Here is an 18,939-nt window from a genome sequence, read left to right as displayed (position 1 = left end):
TTCAGAGTTCCAATCCCTTACCTGTCAAACAGTCACTGGACTAGAAATTTCCTGGACTCCTGGCTGTTTAATCCACCTGGGATTCACCTCAGTTTTCACCAGCCCAAGAGGAGTGTCTCAGCACTGTTTTGTTTTGCTTGCTAAAGGAAACAGAAAAATGAAGTTTCCTTCCTCCTCTTCCCCACACTCCCTATTCCCTCCCCAAGCAGAATGTGGCCCTGAATCCTTAGGCTCTGCTCAGCATTCCACAAATGGCATCAATATTCTGAGCCAGACAATTTGTGATTCTTCAGGCCTTGAAAAAACTTGATCTGATTAGCATTGATCACCTAAATAATAATAATAATAATAATAATAATAATAATAATAGGACTTGTTTATTTTCCCAGGGAAGAATTTTCTTTATTTCCCCATCTCATCTCTTTACTGTCAGCTCTTTTCAAAGCTATTAAAACCACCAGTTGGCTCCATACCAGGTCAAGCCTATGTGCTTTCACTGTTGTAGTAATGGGGATGGGGGTGGGGAGGGTGGGGAAGAACCTAAAATTTGTCAGCTGCAACTTCCCAGTAAGGTAATGAAAGAATGCCAGGTTCCACTCACACCTTGACCACGAGACTAGCCTTCAGAAGTTTCTGCATACTCCTTTGAACTTCTCCAGTCATCATTCCAGATGCTTTAAGCAAGCAAATCTTTATATTAAAAATCATTTATATTAAAATGATTTGGGGGGGACCTTCCAAAATGCCAAAAGAAGTATGAAATATGATTTTTACAGACAGCTTTACCTAGAGGAGATCCTTTCAGTACTAGAAGGATCTGTATAAAAGCATATGCAAATAGGGAAGTTCTGCTTCTGAAATGGAGGAAGAGATTGGAGGGAGTTAATATATGAATTTATTGGGAAGATCTCTTCTGCTTTTCCTAGATGTTCACACACCTGTGCCTATCACCACTGCCCCTAGTTATACCTGTCAAATGGAACTATAAAGTCTCCCACTCATATGTTCCTGAAGTATCTTGGGCCCCAGCATTTAGCCTTGAATCTTCAGAGTCACCCATCCCAGGTCCCCACCCTCACATATCATCCCTACCCAATCTCTCAGTCTAAAATTAGCCCATTTCCCAAGGTGCTCAGCCTTATCTCCTTGATTCTTCACTCTTTCATTGGGTTGGGTTCCTGACTAGCAATAAAAGAATGGGGTGGAAGAAGGCATCACTCTGTTCTTCTCCAGGTCCCAAGGAAGCCATGGAATAGCACAAGTATTCAGTGACCAGGAGCTGCTGTTAGCAACTTGTCACTCTACCCTGACTTGGCTTGGAGATCCTGGCCCCATGCCTCCTTTCCAGCCCTTCAACAACTTCTGAGATTCTCCTCCCTGAAAGCGCCCTCCTGGGAGAAAATGAGAGTGTGAGGCCCTTGCTAGCTAAATGCACTCACCCTCAAAATACATGGCATGGGTCATTGTGACTTATCTACTCAATTGGCAAGACTGAACATGTGCTGTAGGCATCAGCTAAACATGAAATAACCAGAAAATAAGAAAGTTCATTTCTGATGAACTTTTGAAGAATTTTGTAATCAAATTATCTAAGAGAAAAACTATTTTAACCTCAGTAAAATTTAAAGTCTTGTCTTCTTAAATTTGGTGTTATTTTCAGAGTTACATTAATTATTTTCATGCCTAGGGTCTCGTGTCTAGTGCCTTCTCTAGGTCTAGTGTCTTCTCTGACCCCACATATCATAGAAACAACACACGGTCAGGAGTATTTGTAGAGGAAGGAATAGCACCTAGGTGTTCTAGCTGGTTGTATGAACTTGTTCAAATTGTGCATCTTCTCTGGACTGTCGTTTCTTAATGTGTCAAACAAAAGTTGATCTCAGTGTTTTAAAATCATTGTCAGTTCTAAAAGTCCATGATGCTACAGCTTTATAGTAATTTAAATTCCTATACATGAACCAGCCAAAGTATAAAAATTATAATTAACTTATTACCATCATCTTGGCTGGAAGCCTTGGAAGCCATATTGCCCATAGGGCACAAATGAAGCTTTAGCATGTGTTTTGGAATGGCTCCTCCCTTGGGACATGGCACATGACTCTGTGGCTTGAAGTGGGATGGAGAGTGTACCTTCCCTGAAACAAGGGACGTTTTAGGGTCTGGATGTCCAATACGAACTGTAAACTTGAAGAGACCACCATGTTCCAATGAAAGAGGCTGATGAAAAACAGATCCTGGGTCTACGGTCGCAGGGTTCTTGGTGATTGCTCAGCTCCTACTCAGCACACTACTCTGCTCTATCTATAATTGAGAAAATGGAAAGGACATTTCCTGGCCTCATATCCAGACTCAATCCATCCACCCCCAGGAGGAATCTTAATCAGAATCTCCCTGGGCAGTGACCTCTGGGAGAAAGTAGTAAATCCTTTCCAGTAGGTAATCTTTAAGGAGCCTTCAGGCTTTGGTGCCTTGTAACTCAAAACCTAGGGTCTTAGGGTTAGGAGTTTGATTTCTGGGAAGACAGACAAAGCTAATTCTGCAATCCCAATGTCTCTTGGTCATCGACTCTGCCTTATGTGGGGAAAGTGGACCACCCAAAGTCAAAGCAAGAACAGTAAAAGAACAGAAACTTCAGAGCATTGATATTTTGTGTGTGGTGAGAAGAAGGTATGGGCAGCTTCTGCGCAGATAATCCAAGAAGGCTTCCTAGGGGAAGTGGGAGCCTGGGAGAGTTTTAAAGAGGGAGGAGGAAGGCAGATTGATAGATCTGAGATTTAAAACAAGGCTTTCCACAGGCAAACCCATGCTGACTAGCTGCCTGAATGCTAGAGGCTGTGAACCCCGGGATACCCATTCAGTGGGTGGTCTCTGCTATTGTGTGAATTACCCATGGACCCCAGGAAGTTGTGGGCTGTACTTCCCGGGTTGGACTGCTTTACTTCTCCCTTCAGCCTGGGGCAGGAGGCACCATAAGCCTCAGCCTGACAAGGACACAAAGCAGAGTTAAAGGGGAAGAAGTGATTGACAGGGAGGATAGTGGCAGGCCAATTGTCCTGAAGCCTTCACTGCCCACCCAGCTGTCCTTCTTCTCACCCTCCCCTTCCAAGGCCCTCCAGAACAAGCACTTTTCCCGCCAGATGTTTTGAATCTCCTTTCCCATCCTAATTAAAGACAGCTTTTCTTTCTGCTTGGGAAGGAAGGGGAGGAATATGCCCTGTAGCTCTTTCCCTTTGCTCCTCCCTCCTTCCTCTGGGGTGAGACGCTCTCTATTTCCAAGCAAAAGATGGGGTCAGATGGTTCACCCAGCCCCTTCCCAGCAGGAAGCCAATCTCAGGACTCCAGCTCCCTTTCCCGGTAGGAGGAATGTTGTCCTCACCGCATCTCCCCCATTCTCTCCCCTACAGCACTCACCTCAGTAAGATAGCTGCAACCCCCATTTCCCCAAAGAAGCTGCGCTTTCCAGCTGTCAGTGGGGGGAACAATGCCTCTGCCTCAGAACAGACATCTTTCCCAGGAGAGATCTGTGGCCAGTTAGAGAAATTATTCACTTTTCTGGCCAAGTACCACTGGAACCACTCAATTAAGGATAACTGCAGTTCAGCACCAGTTCCCAAGGGCAGCCATGTAGCATAAGAAATCCTGTCAGATGCACCCTTGAGCCTGCATAGCCTTCCACTAGCCCCAGTGCTTCTGTCAGTCCAGCTTGATATTCTGTAATTCTGGGGATCATAAGGCAAAGGCAAAAGGACCCCTATGGAGCACTGTGGAGGAGCACGCTTTCATTGGATCAGTAACCCACATTTTTCAGACCACTGAAGCCTGAGGATGAAAATAGGATCCGAAAAGCAAATACAGAACTTCTCCAGGAAACTATACTTAAGTTCTGTAGAACTTCCAGGTCCCTCTCAAATTTCTTTCAGGCAGCCCTGAGTTTCTGTCTCCCTTGGTGTCTCATCAGTAGCCTCAGAGCAGAGAGTGTCCATTATGTGCTCTGCAAGGTGGTCCTTAGGCTACCGTATGACATCTGGTGTTTTTATCTTTTCCCACTGGCTCATTTGGGGTAATGACTCCCATTGCTGCTGAAACTCTGTCACTGATGTCTGCTGGAGACATTTAATTCTTGCCAGTATCCAAAGTCAAAGTCGTTGCTGTTTACTGTGGGGCATTCTCACCATTTATAGCTGACGATGCGCGTACCAATGCTGAAGATGCCCTGCATGCTAATATCCTAGCATTTTATCCATGCTAATGGATAAAATTTTTATCCATGCTAATTAAGCATGCTAATATCCATGCTAAAATCCTAGTTTTTTACTTTACTTTTTTACTGGTCCCACAAAATCACAATGGCTGGCCTCAAGGAAAGGGAATCTTCTGGGGTGAGACACCCTTTCCTCTAGAACAGGTGGGTCTGTGACCTGAAAGCAAACACATGTGCCCTGATGCTAACTCCACTCCATAGTTCCTTGTATAAATACCTGACAGACTTACCCCATCAGCCATCCACGTACGGCAGGTTTTCTAAATCCCTACACTCAGATAGTTCTACTTCACACTGAGACAGATTCAGAATTACTATGACTGTGGTAGTTAAGAGCTTGGGTTTGAATCCTGGTGCCACCACTTACCAGCCCTGAACTTTAGCTCCCTCCTTTGTAAAATATGGAAGATAATAATTCTTACATCACAAAGTTGTGTTAAAGGCAATGCATGCAACTTACTTAAACTATTGTTTAAAATGTGGTCATTAAATATTGATTATTATAATTTTTATTAAGTTTTCCTTAGTGAAGAAGAAGTTGAGGCTGAGATGGGTGAGGTGACTTATCTACTACAGAGCCAGTGAGTGGCAAAGACAAGTAAATGTGACTCCAAGTATCTGGCTTAAGTTCACTCTTCTTGAATAATATCATCTTTACACAGCTGCACAGGTGAACTTCTACCAGAACTATATTTGCTTAACAGTTTTTCCCATTTAATGTCACCGGTGAGCCCATGTTGAAAAAACTCAATATGCAAACAGAGCCAAAGGAGGCAGGAAGGAGATGAAGAGAAAGCAGACTACAAATTCTGGTAAAGTAGAAGGAATCATCTATGAGTCATCTGATGGTGGCCAGCCTCTTCAGCTCCTTGTTTTATGGAGGAATTCAGGAAAAAATTCACCTTCAAGGAAAATCATGAGGCTTGGAGACTAGTCAAACTGTGCTCCACTCCTGGCACACTGACTCTTAGTTGGGGTCTTTTTTTTTTTTTTTTTTTTTAAGAGGGTTCCTCTTTCTCCACATCCTTGACAATATTTGTTCTTTCCTTACTTGTTAATTTTAGCCATTCTGACAAGTATATCATTGCATTTTTGATTTGTATTTCCCTGATGCCAAGTGATGTGGAGCTTCTGCACAGCAAGGGAAACAGTCAACAAAATTTATTTATTTGAGAGAGACAGAGATCACAATTAGGCAGAGAGACAGGCAGAGAGTGAGGGCAGGGAGGAAGGGAGGGCGGGAAGCAGTCTCCCTGCTAAGCAGAGAACCCATGCGGGGCTCAGTCCCAGGACCCTGAGATCATGACCTGAGCTGAAGGCAGAGGCTTAACCACTGAGCCACCCAGGCACCTCTAGTTGGGGTCTTTTGATAATGCATTGACTAGCCTATATAAGGGAACAAGAAGGGACTTTGATAATTTTTTCCTTATGAAAAAGCTCAAACTTGAGAATTACAAAGGGAAAAGAACTTTGCCAACGTGACACACTCAAGATCTGAGTAGAGCTGGAACTAAGACTTAGGTCTCATGAATGTTTTACTGTGGTCTGAACCTAAGATGTTTTCTCAGAGGCTTCAGAGTGAGACCCTGAAAGGGACACATGTCAGTCACATGCAGGGTAGCTCTGGTAAAACAACCAGGCTTATTAGGCTGCAGACCAGACATAGGCAGCCAGTGGGAAGCCAAGAAGCCCTTATTCTTATATTCTTCTTGCTGTTGAAACTCAAGTGCTCAACCTTTGGTAGAAAAAATGTTCTCCAACAGGCTAGTTTTACCCTTTAATAAAATAGGTAGCTGTTTTCATGATGGTAATTTAAGGAAGGCAAGTTAGTGCTCTGTACTATCTATCTATAGTATAACAAATTAAATTTAGTGGTATAAATGATAAAAAATTTTTTTTAATATTTTATTTATTTGACAGAGAGAAATCACAACTAGGCAGAGACGCAGGCAGAGAGAGAGGAGGAAGCAGGCTCCCCACGGAGCAGAGAGCCCGACATGGGGCTCGATCCCAGGACCCCAGGACCATGACCTGAGCCGAAGGCAGAGGCCTTAACCCACTGAGCCACCTAGGCGCCCCTAAATGATAAAATTTTATTAGAATTTCTGTGTGTCAGGAATTTGAGAGGGACTTGACTGGGTGGTTCTGGCTTGAGATCCCTTATGAAGTGGCAGTCAAGATGTCAACGGGGGCTGCAGTCATCTGAAAGCTTGACTGGAGCTGGAAACTCTGCTCCCAAGATGGTGCATTCACAAAGCTATGGACTGGAGGCCTCACATCCTCATCACTTGAAGGTAAAGGGCCAGTCCTGGCAGCTGATGTACCCCAGAGGGAGTTATCAAGAGAGAGATTAAAGAGGATGCTGTCTTATTTATGATTGAGTCTCAGAAGCTGTAAACTATCATCTCTGCCATATTCTAGTCTTTAGGATTAAGTTACTAAATTCAGTTTACACTAATAGAAGGGACAATATCAAGAATTTGTGGAGCATTTTTATCATGTATCTTTTGGCCATTTGTATGTCTTCTTTGGAGAAAAGTCTACTCATGTCTTCTGCCCATTTCTTGACTGGATTATTTGTTTTTGGGGTGTTGAGTTTGATAAGTTCTTTATAGATCTTGGATACTAGCCCTTTATCTGATACATCATTTACAAATACCTTCTCCCATTCTGTAGGTTGCCTTTTTGTTTTGTTGACTGTTTCCCTTGCTGTGCAGAAGCTCCACATCACTTGGCATCAGGGAAATACAAATTGAAACTGCAATGAGATACTAGTCAGAATGGCTAAAATTAACAAGTAAGGAAAGAACAAATATTGGCAAGGATGTGGAGAAAGAGGAACCCTCTTACATTGTTGGTGGGAATGTAAGCTGGTACAGCCACTCTGGAAAACAGTATGGAGGTTCCTCAATAAGTTAAAAATAGAGCTACCCTATGACCTATCTATTACATTACTAGGTATTTACCCAAAGATACAAATGTACTGATCTGAAGGGGACCTGCACCCCAATGTTCATAGCAGCAATGTCCACAAAAGCCAAACTGTGGAAAGGACCCAGATGTCCATCAACAGATGAATGGATAAAGAAGATGTGATATATATGTATACACACACACACACACACACACACACACACACACACAGAGGAATATTACTCAGCCATCATAAAGGATGAATACCAACCCTTTACATCAATATGGGTGGAACTGGAGGGCATTATGCTGACTGAAATTAAGTCAGAGACAGACAGACAATTATCATATGGATTCACTCATATGTGGAATATAAGAAAAAGGGCAGAAGATCATAGTAGGGAGGGAAAACTGAATGTGAAATCATTGAGAGAGAAAATCCATGAGATGTATTATATGTTGGCAAATTAAATTTAAATTAAAAAAAGAATTTGTGGACATATTTTATTTTTTAATTTTAATTTTTATTATGTTCAATTAGCTACTGTATAGTACATCATTAGTTTTTGCTGTAGTGTTCAATGATTCATTAATTATGTATAATACACAGTACACATCACAACACATGCCCTCCTTAATACTCATTACCCTGTTACCCCCTCCCCCCACCTCTTCCCCTTCTGAGACCCTGAGTTGATTTCCCAGGGTCCATAGTCTCTCATTGTCCATCTCCATCTCTGATTTCTCCCCGTTCAGATTTCCCTCCCTTCCCCTATAAGTCCTCCATGCTATTGCTTATATTCCACATATGAGTGAAACCATACGATAATTGTATTTCTCTGCTTGACTTACTTCACTTAGCATCATCCCCTCCAGTTCCATCCATGTCAGTGCAAATGGAGGGTATTCATCATTTCTGATGTCTGCATAATATTCCATTGTATATATGTACCACATCTTCTTTATCCATTCATCTGTTGAAGGGCATCTCAGCTCCTTCCACAGTTTGGCTATTGTGGACATTGCTGCTATGAACATTGGGGTGCATGTCCCTATTTTTTCACTACATTTGTATCTTTGGGATAAATACCTAGTAGTACAATTGCTGGGTCATAGAGTAGCTCTATTTTTAACATGTTGAGAAACCTCCATACTGTTTTCCGGAGTATGGAGCTGCACCAGCTTGCATTATGGACATATTTTTAAATCATCGCATGTTCTATAAGCCTGAGCATTATTCATTTGTTTGAAAATTCAACTTGGTAAATTCAAGAGAAATTTTTTTCTAAAAGGCAAAATTCATTTTTAAGTCAAATAATTTAAATTTATGTCAGTTATGAGTTTATAGGGTGGCACTGACCAGGAGTTGGAGGTTTAGGTTCTATTTTACACTCTGCCTCTGGCATACCATAGGTCTTGGACATGTCACTTCATCTGGGCCTCAGTTTCTTCCTTTGTAAAATAAGGTGCATGGCCTAGATTTTTACAGAGTCCCCTTTGACTTTGATATTTTCTCTCCCAATACTATCTACTGTGTTTTAAAGTCAATTTACAACAATATCTCCTGTGTATGCTATCTATCCAGACATATATGCATAAATTTATATACATATAAATATATATATATATATTTAACATGTTTTTATATGTGTCTCTATGTCAAAAGTCTATTTAAATAAAATTTTATGGCCCTTTAGTTTTAGAAGCACGGTAAGGCTGTTTATGTTACAGGAACATATTTTCTTTGCCCACAGCAGCCAAAGCACAGCACGCTATTTCTATAAATGGGGCATGATGATGTTTTGTTATGAAATGCTTTTTGATGTAGGACAGCCACAGTCCAATGACTTCCAAATATATTTCAGCCTACTGTAAAGAATAAAATGATAGATCTTCTCTTGGCCACAGGGTCTCTGCACAAATTTCCAAGACTTTGAGACCATTTACTAAATCCAAACAGAGAAACATTGTTTTAATGGTTATAGATGTGTCCACTCAGCTTTGAACAAACCCTTGTGCCTACTCCTAGCCCCTCATGTCTGAAGCCCAGCATGAATCAGTCAGCCCGGATCACAAAAGAAGCAATATACCTGAGTGTCTTTTCAAGACAAAACACCAGCCCTCCAAGTTGTCCCACAGACCTCATGTGACTCTTCCTTGATCCACCATTCTGCATGTAAAATATCCATTAGTCAGGGGATCTCTTTATTTTCCCCAAGGACTATCCACTTATAGAACAAAATGTTAAGGGGAAAAATCTTTTGAAAATATGAATAATTTAGGAATTGAAGAAATTGAAAGTATTGTTCTATGGGCTTCTCTAGTCTCTGGGTCTTCCTTAGCAGTCCTACTGTGTATATACATCCCAGGAAACTATTCATATAGATCCAGAAGAGGGTCTTGCTCAAGATGTTCACAGTGGTGATGTTTGTAGTCATGGGCGTTCGTTAGATTCAGTTAAGTGTCCATCTTCAGGGAATGGACAAGTACATGTAGTAGAAGCCTAGTATGGATACCATGCAATGATTAGAAGTATATTAGTTATCTATTGCTGTGTAACAAATTACCCAAAACTTAGGATCTTAAAGCAATAAACATTTATTAGCTTTCAGACTCTATGGGTCAGGAGCTACCATAGCCAAGTTGGGTCCTTTGGCTCAGGACCTGTCATAAGAGGGTGATCAAGTATTATCCAGAGCTTCATCCCAAGGCTCAACTGGACTGAGGGAATGTTTATTTCCTAAGTCACTCACAGGGTGTTGGTAGGATTCTGGTTTTTTGTTCTATTGAACTGTTGGCCTCAATTCCTTGCTGATTGTTGGCTGGAGGCCTCTCTCCAGCCGCTGCCATTGGGCCTCTATAGAAGGTAGCTCTCAACATTTCAGCTGGCTTGCATCAGAGTGAACAAAATAAGAAAGCAAAAAAGGAAGATGGGAGTCTTTTCTAACTGAAACTCATAAGTGACATCCATCAGTTTTGCCACATTCTGTTCATTGGGAGCAGGTCACTAGGTCTGGCTTACATGTGAGAGGAGGTGATTGCACAGGGCATGAATACCAACAGGCTGGAGCCACTTTAAGAGCTGTCCAACACAGGAAGTAACAAATTAAAGGACCACACAGCATTAAATACAGTACTTCACAGAAAAGGGTAAGAGCTGGGTTGAAGTCTGCAGTTTAATTTACAACTGTATAAATTAAAATACAGAGGAAGCAATGCTACATGTTTTACAGGACACAACAGACTCAAGAGCATATAACAGTTCTATGGCAATGTTTTCCTGATGGGCATGGAGAGTGGAGGAAAAGCGAGAATAAATAACTACACAAATCCAGAGTGGGGCCTTGCAGACACAGGAGAAAATGGTGGACTGGGAACTCAGGACCAAGTTCAACTTTCTGCCTCTGAGGTTCAAAAGAAAGGTAATGAAAAAGAAAAGTAATGAAACAAAAGATGCATGTATCCTAATACTCACGCCCTAACAGAAGATTCTGATCAAGACCCCACACCCAGTAAGGCATTGGATTAAAGCCACCTGAAAGGCTCAGAGCTCAGAAACTTCTACTGAGTAAAAGTGGCATTTGTGTCATTGTGGCTTACTTTGGAGTTGGTAAGAAGGTCTAAAAATTCAGTGTGCAAAAGATGGGCCCACGGGGTGACTAACAGTCCCAGGAACAAAGGAGTTCCTAAACTAAAATCAGGACAGTCCTGGCAAAATTAAGATGAGTTGGTCACCTTAACAATGTGGGAAGCTTGTGAAAAATGCAAATTGCAGCACCTTCACAGGAGACTGGGATTCAGTGTGCCTTAGTTAGACCAGAAATCTGTGTCTTAAGCAGCACCAGAAGCCCTTCTAATACAGTTGGTCCATGAGTAACCCTCTGAGAAACACTACCATGGAAGGATACTTTTGAAAGGTATTGCTGCACGAATTGCATAGAACATGGGGTGTTGTACGTAAGCAATGAATGTTGGAACACTGCACCAAAAATTAATGATGTATTTTATGATGACTAACATAACAGAATAAAAAAAAAAACTAAAATAAAAAAGAAAGGTATTGCTGATAGCATGAAGTCTGTAACAATTCTCAAGTTCATGATCACAAATCTTATGCAGCCTTTTGAGAGTAATTCTTCATTACCTGTTGATAATCCAAGGGCCCTAGTTCACAGGTCACTGATTTCTAGTATTTGTCTTCCACATAACACAGACCCCAAGATCTAGGAGGCAAAGTTCAGGATGGGGCCAAGACAGAAGTTTAGGGAAAAAGATTTCTCTAACTGGCTGTTACAAGAAACCACACCCCGCGGCTGGATTAGCCAGCTACAGAAAGTCTCCTTAAAGTCACCCACCCCACAGTGAGATCTGAAGAATGTGCTAATAGGATTAGAGTGAGGAGCCTGCCTAAAACGTAATCCCTGTAAAATATTTTCCATATTTGGAAAATAGAAAGGTTACACAAGTATATTAAGAGGAGAAAATGTGATGAGGTAATGATGAAGGCCCAATGGAATCTAACTGAAGGAGGGTGGGGAGTCCTGATGTCACGGGGAGGCAGACCATGAGTGGCTGCTGGTGAACTTAGGTAGATCCATCCTTATGAGGAAGAGTTGTGTCAGACCACAAAAGCCTGTTAAATATTTCTAGTGACCAATCAATTGTTCTTGCTTTATTTTTATATTCACTAAATAGAGCCTTTTAATATCCCTTTATTCTTTGTTCTCCAAATGTAGACTGAATCATTTCTATGTGAAGTGTGCATCGGGGTTTAAAGTTGGTTGCATCCTACTTAATTTTTCAATTGGACTTTAGGTCTAATGAAGGTAAATCCTAATTACCAGAAGATCAATGCAAACAAAGTTTATTGGTGGGTTCAGAAGTCATTTCTAATGGTAAGAGCTTGTCATGGTTTTAAATTCCCCTTAAAGTGGACCCTGAAATAACAATTCAAGTACCCTTGGTTTATTTGGGAGGAAAATCCCAGGAAACACATGTGAAAGAGTAGAGAGTAAGACACTGAAGGAAACTGTTAAAAGATACATATCAAGTCAGTTACCACTAAGGCTAACTAGCATTACAGCCTGGTTGGGAACTCTAAGACAATATAGGCACCATACTGTCCATACATAGAATATGCTTCAGAGTTATTCTAAACAAGGGGTATTCATCCACTAATTCTCCATCTGTCATCAGTTGAGAGCTGCTTCTCAGGGGATTAAGCCTCAGATACTTCTGTTCTGTCCTATGTGGGGGCTGAGCATGTTCTCATGACTACACAGAGTCACAGATGTTTTCCATAAACAGCCTTGAGATTGTAGAGATGAATACCAAGGGGATATGGGTGGGCTATCAACAGCATCTGCTATAATAGCTCAAATTTGCTGCATGCTTATGGGATTCCATATGCCAGATTAAATATGTATCATCTCATTTAATATCTGATTAATATTCCCCATTTCCCAGATCAGGAAACAGATGTAGAGTGCAAAGTGACTTGCTTGTGGTCACACAGTCAGCTAACAGTATAGCTGGGATTTCAGACATACAGTTCATCTTTAGAATTCAAGCTTTCGGCCACTTCATTCTACTGGATCCTAGAAAAGTTTATATCTAGCTGAGGGAATAGAAAAAGATTTCAAGATGTGGGTGTAAAAATCACCTGCTTCATGTAGTGTAGATTGGATTTCAGTTTGGGATTCAACAAGGGTCTCAAGTATGGACAATGTGGATGAAGTTCAAGAATCATCATGGGTCCTTTTTGATTGGAATATAAATCACAAGTAGTTGAGAGCAGGCAATATTGGGGAGGATTTTGAATGCCCAAGTAAGGAATTTACATACAGAGATTGAGCCATAAGGAATTCTTGAGGCTTTTTGAGCAAGGCATGACAGGAAGTGGGTTTGAACAACATTAAAGAGTGTTGATAATATAAAACAACGTTAATCAAGTAACACTGAACAGAAAACAGTGAATTGACTGGGTTGACCAAAGGAGAGGGGAAGATGGAAAACCAGGAACCATGGCAATAATTCAGGAATCTGAGGATACTTCTTTCAGAGGCCCAGAGTCCATGTGAATGGGCGTGGTAGAACAGGTGCAAAGAGCAGTTCTGATAAAGACTTCTAGACCCAGATCATGGATCCTGAATGTTAAAGGACTCTAATCCCAGACATCAGGGTCATTGGAACACAGAGAGAGGGACTAGACTAACTAGCTTTGGTTTGGGCATGCCTGGACTTTCTAGTTCCAGTTCAGCATCTGATCCCAAGATTTCCTATTTAGATTTAATCTTTTCACTGTGGGTTGACCAGATTCCATGTGAACTGATGTGATTAATTTCATTGAAGAGAAAATATCAATGAATGATGGTTTGATAAATCAATTCACCATGACACTCTCAATAGCTCCTGAAATACTCAGGTTGATAGATTAGTTGATGCATTGTCTTTTAAGAAAGGGGCTCTTCTCTCTCTCCTTTTGATAGCTGTAGAATGAAAAGTGACCAGAACTCTGAGTGCACACCTAGTTCGAGATTCTATAGTCACCTTTTGTCTGGATATTTTATTTTTTTATTATTTTATTTTATTATTTTTATTTTTTGTTTTTACTATTTTCCACAATTTTTAAAATTTTTTTAAAAAAGAATTTATTTTTTAAATTTATTTTTTATTATTATGTTCGATTGTCTGGACATTTTTTAAAAAGATTTTATTTATTTATTTGACAGACAGCTATCACAAGTAGGCAGAGAGGCAGAGAGAGAGAGGGAGGGAAGCAGTCTCCCTGCTGAGCAGAGAGCCCAATGTGGGGCTCGATTCCAGGACCCTGGGATCATGACCTGAGCTGAAGGCAGAGGCTTTAACCCACTGAGCCACCCATGCGCCCCTGTCTGGACATTTTAATTCAAACTCTCAACTATGCCTTTTTGCTGATGACTTTTAAATTCATATCTCCAAAACTCATCTTTTTCCTTGAATGTAATTTCCAGCTGCTGGTTAGGTGTCTCCACCAGGACTTTCTGCTAGCCCCTCAAACTCAACATCATCAAAAATCAAACTTGTCACACTCTTATACAAACATGTTTGTCTTTCTGACTTCCTAATTTATAGTAATGATCCTATTATACCCCAATTTGCCAAGACTCAACCCTAGGAATTGCCCTTTACTCCCTTGCAACTTTCCATCCCATCTAATGGATGTCAAAACCTGTTGATTCTACTACTACAATACATCTTAAAATTGGTGGACCCTTATCTCTTCACAGTAGTATAATATAGTATAGCATAAATTAATAGTAATAGTATAGTAATTAATAAAATACAGTTAACAGTATAGTATAGTAATTAGTATAGTATAGTAATTAGTGTAGTGATAATAGTAGTATAATAATGTAGTATAATAATAGTATAGAGTAGTAAGAGTATAATAGTTAATATAGTAATAGTAATAGCATACTTCAGGTTTTCATTGTCTATTACTTAGCTTATCCTCATTCCTTATACTGTTGTCTGTCAAAATAAAAGGGGGCTCATCTTCATAGTATTTTTTGTGTATTGTCAATTATCATTGATAATTAATGATTACCAGCCACATTTCAGAAGAGGAAACTGGTACAAAGAGGTTAAGTGACTTTCTCAAGAAAAACTAGTCAGTGACAGGACCTGAATTTGAATCCCGATCTTTGTCTTTTCTATGAACAAAGGGTTATATTGAACATCTTGGCTTCTTTTCTAGATTTTGAGCTCCTCAAAGTGGGGGTTGTTTTGTATAACCATGTGATTCTTGACAATGCTTTACTAATAGTGGCTACTGCTTGATTTTTTTTTTTTTTTAAATGAATGAAGATTCTGCTTGATGATAGCATTCAGGGGAAGATGAAGCTGGAAGTCATTTTGTCCTGCTGTTCTATAGAAGGGAGATTGTACCTAATCTAGCCTGATGACAGACTTTAACCATACCAGATCATTTAAGTAGTATCTGGCTAGGGTAGAAGGGACCCAAGAGAAATCGGGCTGTAGCCTACATGAAATTAGACACTGGGCTCAGAAAGCATGTGCTAAGCTGAACTTTCTTTGTTGCATACCTGGAAACACACACTCTTCTTAACCTAACAAAAGAAGAGTCAGAATTGGAGACTTGAGAAAACAGAGTACATGTAAGAGAGTGTTTGCAAATGTAGGTGGGGCAGCAGCTCTCTGGGAGACCCAGTAAAATTACTTTCTGGCTGAATGAGCTTGCAAACCCTTTCTTGAGGCTGAGCAGTGCTATTTCATGCCTCTACTGCAGGCATTTCTCTCTGAAAAATCAATGACCCAAGAAAGCCACTGGTCGTGAGAGGAGTGGGGGGGTCCCTGAGCTAATCCTTGAGGTTGAGACAGAAACACACTGCTCTGGATTCAGCCTGGAGAGATCAAGGGAAAGCATGACTACTCTGTTTGGAGGGGCCTTCTTCAGCTGGCACCATTCTGAGCACTCAAGTTATCTGTCAATAAGCACTTTACAGGGGAGATAAATGGATTTGAAGCTGAGGATGAGAGGAGGGTATCTGGGAAAGAATAAACACATTATCTGAACCCTTCCACCAAGGCCCTTCACTGACATGCTCAACGCCTCAAACCATGTGGTTAGCAGAGGCTGGGTGGGAGAGAGGGACACTCTACCCCTGTGGATAAGGCAATTTACAGAGGTCGGTCCAGTAATAATAGATGGTATTTGAGACCAGGCTCTGTATTTTGCTTCACACACATATGTGCTAGGTACTATGCTATGGGATTGAAAATCAAATGCCAATTTGCCACCATCTTGACAGCAAGACTAGAAATAATTGACTTCTTGCAAAAAGAGAGCATGAATATTCATTCTAGATGGGTAGGTGGGTGGCAATATTTGGCAAACACAGAATGTGAAATCAAACATTTGGGCAAATTCAAGAAAATTTGACTTTTTTTTTTCTATAATGACATCCTTTCCCTACATATTTTTAAATTCAAGAACAGTCCTTCCCTAGGAAGTATAGGTTTAGGGAAGGGTAGGTGCAGGTACACTCAGGTCTCAAGACACTAAATCAATCAGTACTGGCTTTATTTTATTAAACATGACCTCCCCCACCAGAGTCCAGGCTGAGGAATCAGGCAACGTATTCAGTACTGAAGAATACAATTTTGAAAAATGATATATTTAGTTAGATTCCCTTACAATGCCACTTGGGTGTTCCTAAATTCCCTAGAAGAGACTTGTCCTTTTGGTTAACATCACTAGTACATCTTTATCAGATAGAAGTGGTTTCCTAGTTCTAGTACATTCCTCGTCCTGTCATATTTGCTGATATGGTGCATGCACACCCCATTTTATTGCTTTTCATCCTCTGTCACCCTACTTCTACATCCTTCTACATATTTGCAAGCTGGTGGTTACCTATAGGTCTGGTTTTAATATATGTTACTTCTTCTAACACTCCAAGTTCAAGAATTTCTTCCCTTCCCTTCTCATTATTTCTTGTCTTTCTCTTCTTTCTTTCCTAGTTCCTTTTCCTATCATCTCTGACCTGGACTATGGCTATAACATGCTTCCGTCTATTTTTTACATTACTTCTAAAGCAGATACTATAGAACAGAAGCTTTTCCTGTCATTTCACTAAGAGCCCACTTACCACCAATACCCCAGCGCCCCTCCATTTCCTCTGCCTGACCTAAGATCCATATAAGTAAAATATAGAGGAGGAGTTGAAGGAGGTATCATCATTTCAGTGACTTGTAGCCTGGGTGGGGTCTGTAATATATTCCTCTTTCCTAAGCCAAGTGAGAGAGCTACCAAGATAATCACTCTTTGAGACTTTGGATGCTCTAAGAAATAAAGACTAGGATTCTCTCATTAGAGGTTTCTTGGGTAGCAGAGTTGATAACCTTGACAAATTTTATTGCTTGCATCTCTCCCCAACCCCCACCTTCACCCCCAACAGGGAAAAGGGAGACTGGATGGAGAAGAGAATCTTCCCTCCCTCCTTTTATGTTGCTACAGAGATGTGAGATTTCTTTGGGTCAAAAAACAGAATGGAGCAACATTTATGCTGTTTGGCTATCTTTTCTGCTTTTTTCCATGCAGGGAGGGTGACCAATGTGCCTTGACTCCCAGCAGCAATAGGTGGTGACACCAAAATGTAGGAAAGTGTTGTTGGAAATAATAAACTGGAGACCAGTCTCTTTAAATCAGGCAACTGATACGAATCTCCTTCCTCCAAAGAGGTCAAGAGGAAGTATTTGTGTCTGCTGACAGAAGGCATCTACTATCAGCCACATTAGTGAGAAAGGCAGAAATGGCCATGGGAAAAACAACTACGACAGAGACTGCTACTTAAGCAAGATGTTCTTATTTTTTCTGTCTCCCAACATCTGGCATGGCTAGAGCCTTGAATAGGATGAGGGATATGTTGGCCTAGGGAAGACCATTCCTCCACCTCAATTCCTAGGCTGAAGAAGAGCAAATACGAAAGGAGGCACCCCTCTTCTGGCCCCTTTAATCATGAACAGTGAAGAGGAAACCCTTACATGGAATATGAGATTGTGGGTTTAAATTGGAGCATTTCCAATAACTGAAAATGACCCTAAACTGGCCATCAGGAAGTTATGTTTAAGGTGTCATTACAAGGCCAGAAAGGCGTGGCTGACGGCCTAGGGGGAACTTATCTGAACTACTTCCTGTTTGCAGCTACTGAGCAGACAACATACAATAAATGAGTTTTCACCATGACACACAAGTCTCATCATGTCACCCTACCAATGAGGAGTTCCCAAAGACTCCTTATTCTTTCCCCTACAGGATAAAAATGTGCTCTTCCCATGACTCACAAATCCAAGCACCTTTTGTCTCCATGGTGTTACTTACCTCTTAATTTCAGGTTTGACATTTAAACAGTTATTCAAGTGTATCAGGTTCTCCCAAGTCCTCTGTGTCTTTTCACATATTGTTCTCTACCAGGACAGCTTCTTTCCCAGGGGTAATTCTATCAAGTCTTGGTTTAAGCATGATCTTTTCTATTAAGCCTTTCCTAATGTTTGTTTGTTTTATTTTCTCAGCATTCCAAGATTCATTGTTTATGCACCATACCCAGTGTTCCATGTAATACGTGCCCTCCTTAATACCCAACACCAGGCTCACCTAACCCCCCGCCCCTCTACCCTCCAAAACCCTCAGTTTATTTCAGAGTCCACAGTCTCTTATGGTTTGTCTCCCCCTTCGATTTTTCCCAATTCACTTTTCCTTTCCTTCTCCTAATGTCCTCCGTGTTATTCTTTATGCTCCACAAGTAAGTGAAACCATATGATACTTGACTCTCTCTGCTTGACTTATTTCACTCAACATAATCTCCTCCAGTCCCATCCATGTTGATACAAAAGTTGGGTATTCATCCTTTCTGATAGAGACATAATAATAACAGTAATAATAATAACCCATAATCCATTGTATATATGGGCCATATCTTCTTTATCCATTCATCTGTTGAAGGACATCTTGGCTCTTTCCACAGTTTGGTGATTGTGGCCATTGTGGCTATGAACATTGGGGTACAGATGGCCCTTCTTTTCACCACATCTGTATCTTACCTAGTATTTAGAGGCAACATTCCTTATTTATTTTGTCATTTTCCCTTTGTACATAGAGATCAATTATTTTATTGAGCTACTCCTCATGCAGTATTTGTGTGTCTGTTTTCTTACTAGACTCTAAGTTCTTTGACGACATCAGCTGTGTGTTCTCCCTCATA

This window comes from Meles meles, chromosome 9 (genome assembly GCF_922984935.1).
Source record: "Meles meles chromosome 9, mMelMel3.1 paternal haplotype, whole genome shotgun sequence".
Taxonomy (NCBI): Eukaryota; Metazoa; Chordata; class Mammalia; order Carnivora; family Mustelidae; genus Meles; species Meles meles.
The sequence above is the reverse complement of the archived record's forward strand: the minus strand, read 5'-3'. Positions refer to the sequence as shown.